Raw genomic sequence first — 6,059 nt, forward strand, 5'->3', positions numbered from 1 at the left:
TACCTCTAGAAAAGCCTGTTAGGGGTTTTCTAGGGGTAAGGACCTTCTTTTTCTAGATATATAGGGTTATATGTATCTTAAATTTTGTTGAAAATGAAATAAAAAATAAGACTTAACCAGTGTTCACTTAAAACTTGGATCTAAACGGTTTACAGATACCAGCGTTCACCCGATTGTTTACCTTCTCTTTCAAAACCTAAATAACCGAGGAACTCCAAATGAATACACTGTAAACTGTTGATAACAGATAAATGAGTGCTTGTAACCCTTAAATGAATTCTATTTGAAATTCAGCAGAAAAAAAAATAAATTAAGCATAATAATATGCACCTATTTATTTTGTTATTTAACAAGATATAATGATAATCTGCGCGGAACTGATAGTTTAATAATAGATTAACCGACATTAAGTAAAAGAAACTGTTTGTGAAAACGTCCCTTGTATCTCGTAACGGCTACCAAATGTGTGGAAAACATAAATACCCTAAGGGTTAATTATCTTTAAAAATAGTTTTTCCTCAAGATATTTAACATTTTTTTGTTTAATCTTTATATCTCTTTTTCTGCCAGTTCGAATCATCATGATTTATAACAGTGGTTTCGTCAAATCACCGGTTCGTCATACTAAATTTATATAGTAAGTGAGAAGTGGTTTCGTCATAAAGACTTTATATATAGTTAATAGCATAATAGGTCAATACAATGGAAGATGATCGCACCTATTTAATGGCAGTTAATCTCGATGATTGCGTTAAAGTAATTCGCACATACTTAATCGATAATATTACTCAAATTGCAAATGAGTTATTAAAAATTATTGTGTATTAAAAACGAGTTCTTGATAAATATTTTTATTTTTGAAACATAGTATAAGAAAAAAATCTACTACGTTTCTGAAATAGACGGCTCGATCTATACTTCATTTCATGAAAAAAAAAATGAATGATTAGCGAACAATATAAAGCTGATCTTGATCTGCACTCGTCGCGAATGCAGGTACATACTTACGATTAGGATGTTGATAATTAAAGGATGCTGTAAGAAAAATGTACAATTTTGGTAATATGAATTATTGAACTTGTATTAAATTACATTAAAAATTTGGCAAAACGGTTAGATATATTTACATATCTAAAATATGAATGTTATAAATGTACCAATGGAAATAAATTGTGTCTATCTTCACATTTACTCTTATAATTTTGTATTTGTAGAGTAAGTATTTGTTTGCCATAATACTAATTTTACACAACTTCAATTACGGCCTTTATCTTTGCTTCGCAGAGAGATCTCCAAATCAAGCTTGTATCAGCCCATCTACTGACGAGGCTACACAGAGCAAGATACGCCAGACTCCATGGGGCATTGTTTGACGCTTGGGACAAATACGAAGACGGTGAACTGACGACGACACAACTTCTATGTAGATGCAGCAACATCGCGGGACTCGGACCTTCCACTGGATCTACCAACAGCGCGGTACAAGAAGATGTATAAATTAAAATTAAAGAAACTGACATTGAAAATGTGTGTTTTGTAGTGTATTGTATTGTACATTGAATGCGTATGTTCTGTTGCTTCTTTTTCTTTTTCAGGGTTGACATGACATGTGTATTATAATGTATATAATTATATTGTATTGATATTGAATGTGATATTTTATAATGTATAAAATTATCTTGTATTAATATTGAATGTGCTATTGTTTCTTTTTCTTTTCAGGGTTGACATGACATGTGTATTATAATGTATATAATTATATTGTATTGATATTGAATGTGCTATTGTTTCTTTTTCTTTCATGATATGTATAAAATTGCATTGTGTATTGACTGTGATATTAATTGCTTCTTTTTCTTTTTCAGAGTTTACATGGCATATGTATTATAATGTATAAAATTTTATTGTGTATTGAATGTGCTATTGATTGCTTTTTTTTCTTTTTCAGAGTTGACATGTGTATTATAATGTATAAAATTGTATTGTGTATTAAATGTGCTTCTTATTTTCATTGTTAAATGTGTGTCTTTTGTGATGATGTAAATAAATGTAAAAATATAAAACGCTTTGTTTTTCTTCTGCAAATACATTTTAATGATAAATTAATTTCTAATTAGAAACATCTATGAAATGTCGGGAATTTAATGAGCAGAATGTGCCAGAATTAGCACCTCACTGACATTCTAGAAATGCAAGGAATTTAGCACATTTTAAGTATAATAATCATCGATCATCAGTTAAGCTTTGGGGACAGTTACGCTAACTTCTTAAGATAAGAATTTTAATTCTTTTACTTTAAATATATATCTAAATTTTACTTTTTATAGTATTTGTTTTTTTTTCTTATCAAATTCATATTTTCAAAATAAATTTAAAATGTTTTAATTCTCAATAGAAATTCTTAATTTTTTATTAATTGAAATTTAACATTTTGAAAAATAAATTGTCTTGCGTCGAAATTAACATTTGTAACCAGTAATAAATACATAAGTTTCGTCCATAAGAATTAGTTTAACAAAAACTAAATCTCTATATATCTTAAGTATCGATCGGCAATTTTACTTTTTATAGTATTTGTTTTTTTTTCTTATCAAATTCATATTTGCAAAATAAATTTAAAATGTTTTAATTCTCAATAGAAATTCTTAATTTTTTATTAATTCAAATTTAACATTTTGAAAAATAAATTGTCTTGCGTCGAAATTAACATTTGTAACCAGTAATAAATACATAAGTTTCGTCCATAAGAATTAGTTTAACAAAAACTAAATCTCTATATATCTTAAGTATCGATCGGCAATTTTACTTTTTATAGTATTTGTTTTTTTTTTCTTATCAAATTCATATTTTCAAAATAAATTTAAAATGTTTTAATTCTCAATAGAAATTCTTAATTTTTTATTAATTCAAATTTAACATTTTGAAAAATAAATTGTCTTGCGTCGAAATTAACATTTGTAACCAGTAATAAATACATAAGTTATAATAAATATCGATCGGCAATTATATCATTTATTTTTCTTTTCATTTTCTGTATAAATAATTAGCTTTGAAATTATCTTTTCAAAATTAACAACTTGTTTGCCACACAAAGTACATCAACAATAAAACGACCAACAAACAATCATTATTACACTATAACAATAAGTATGACGAAACCACTTCTCACTTACTATATAAATTAAGTATGACGAACCGGTGATATGACGAAACCACTACCATCCTTCCTCGGTTATAATAAATTTTACGTTTCGAAACAAATCGGGTGAACGTTGTTATCTGTAAACCATTTAGACCCAAGTTTAAGGTGAATTCTGGTGAATTCTTATTTGTTATTTCATTTTCAACAAAATTTGAAATGTAAATGACCCTTAATCTCTAGAAAATCGGAGGTCCGTACTCCTAGAAAACCCCTAACAGGCTCGTCTAGAGGTACGGATCCGTACCTCAAGAACCAGATTCTAGAGGTACGGATCCGTACCCCTAGACACTTCCAAATATATTTACCAGACAGGAAATATTCATATCTTCTATGCATAATAACAGGGAAAAGGGGAAAATACCAAAATATATTAGGAATACCTACTGGCAGTATTTAGATAACATAATCTTTACTGCTGACACCAAACCAGACCAAAACAAGAAATTTTACTAATTTGTTAAATCAAATAGGACAAAGTATTGTGGTGTTGGACCTCTGAAAAGTGAAGGTCAAACATTTGTAGATCCTTTAGCAAAAGTCAATATACTCAATCGGCAATTTGAATCAGTTTTTTTCTCGGCCTCAGCCCCTTAGCTTCGCCCAATCCTGCAAACAGTTGCTGACTCCTGCAAATCAACCAGTCATGCCCAAGATGAACACTGTGGACGCATCAATCGGTCGAGAGAGCTAAGCCGCTTTCCTAAGGAGGTGAAGGCCCCAGGTTCGATTCCTGGCTACACCCATTACGGTGTGTCCTTGGGCAAGGCACTTTATCACGATTGCCTCAGTCGAATTGCTTGCTTGGGGTAAAGTATAATTGGTTTCAACTGTTCTTAAAATAGAATCGGTCAAAAGCTCTACAGAGCTGATGTTCATTGTTTCACAAAGCGACGGTAAATAAAATTTACCTTCACCTTTTTACCTTATCCCAGGACGGAGTGGAAAAGCCCCTTAAAAATCTAAATCATAGAGCAAAGCTAAAACAGGTCAAAAGTGCAAACCCTCAAATTATCGCCCCATTTCGCTCACATGTATCGCCTTAAAGCTAATGGAATATATTCTGGTCTCCAACATTATGTCATTCTTTGATAGGTTTAATATCCGTAGTCCTTATCAATATGGTTTCAACATGGTTTCAGGTCATAGCACACTAACAAGTTTCTTTCAAGAAGTCCATGACAGCTTTGAACTAGGTCAACAAATAGATATTATAGTCATTGATTTCAGGCAAGCTTTCGATAAGGTGGATCGTCGTTAACAAGTCCATAAGTTAAAAAGATTATTAGTCAACCCACAGGTCACTTTTTTGGTCAAGTCCTTGCTTCAGAGTCGCACTCAGCAGGTTGTCGTTGAAGGTCACAATTCAGATAAACTCCCCGTCCTCTCTGGTGTTCTTCAAGACTCCTCAAGACTCGGTCCTTTGACCTTGCCCTTTTCTTTCCTATATAAATGATCTGTCTGACAGTGTTAAGGGCAAAGTGAGGCTGTTTGCAGATGATACGATAGTCTATATTACGGTCAAATCCAACAGTGATGCCCAAGCTCTACAGGAAGACCTATTAAGCATTGGAGTCTGATTGGTCCATGGAATTCAATCCAGACAAGTGTGCAGTCCTCAGAATCAGTCGCAAAAGAAATCATGTAATCTTCCCCTATACGCTGCATGACATAGAATTAAAATCGGCTGATTCTGCCAAATATCTAGGGGTTACCATCAGCAAAGACCTATCACGGACCAATCACATGAACAACATAATATCCAAAGCAAAAGATTTCCTAAGATTTCTTAAACGAAATGTGAAAACCCCAAATAAAGAGTTAAAGAGGTTGCATATAAAACTTATGTTAGACCCCAGTTAGAGTACTGTTCCACCATACAGCATCATAGCAAGTCCAAAGACCAGCAGCAAGATATGTCTATAATGACTACAGTTACACCAGTAGTATTTCCAAAATGTTGAATGAACTAAACTGGCAAACCCTAGAAAAACGCCTTTTAAGATCAGTGCAGTTGCAATGTTGTATAAGACCCAACACCACCTTGTTTTTGTTGACCATAGACACCTTAGAAGGACTAGAAACGTGAACTATTTGATACCGTATTCAAAGACAAACTATTATGCAAGCTCCTTTTTTTCCCCAGAAGTATACGTATGTGGAACAGTCTCCCTGTGTCTGTGCAAGCTAGTCCCAGCTTAGAAATATTTGCTGGGCAGCTGCCTCCTTTCTATCAGTTCTAATTCAGCTTCCTGCTTTTACTTTTTACGTAGCCTGTAAAATAGGTATTTTACTCCATCTTTGTGATGCACATAATTTCTGTATTTTACTATTTTTAATAACTATCCCTGACAACGCGCCTGCTAGTCATACTCGTTAACGATTGCTAAGCAGTACAACATAGACATAGACATAACAGAGATCACGTAATTGCGGAAAGTACAGGCAAGGTGGTCGAAAATTCAAAATAGGAATTTGTGTTTTTATTACGAATTAACTTTCAACAAGCTTTTTTAGGAATTTTACAAATACTGCTTTTTTACAATACCCTCTTGGTATGATTATCTAGAATTTTATCAATTCAAAATCATTATATCTCATAAGAAGGAAATAAATAACTTTTGAAATTGGCTTGAAATAAGAACAAGTTAGTTTAACACTATCTTTCTTATTCCTCTTTTTTTTTAAAAGAAAGGTAAATGAAAACACAAAACAAATGAACAAGAATAAAAATCAAAAGGGATGAATTACAAGTCTATCTAACAGTACTATAACGACTTGAGTATTTAATTCAAATGAGTCTATAGTTGAATCTGGTCGTTTTGATATTTTCTTAAAGTAACAAATAATCAATTTAAGA

This window comes from Mercenaria mercenaria, chromosome 6, assembly GCF_021730395.1.
Source record: "Mercenaria mercenaria strain notata chromosome 6, MADL_Memer_1, whole genome shotgun sequence".
NCBI lineage: Eukaryota > Metazoa > Mollusca > Bivalvia > Venerida > Veneridae > Mercenaria > Mercenaria mercenaria.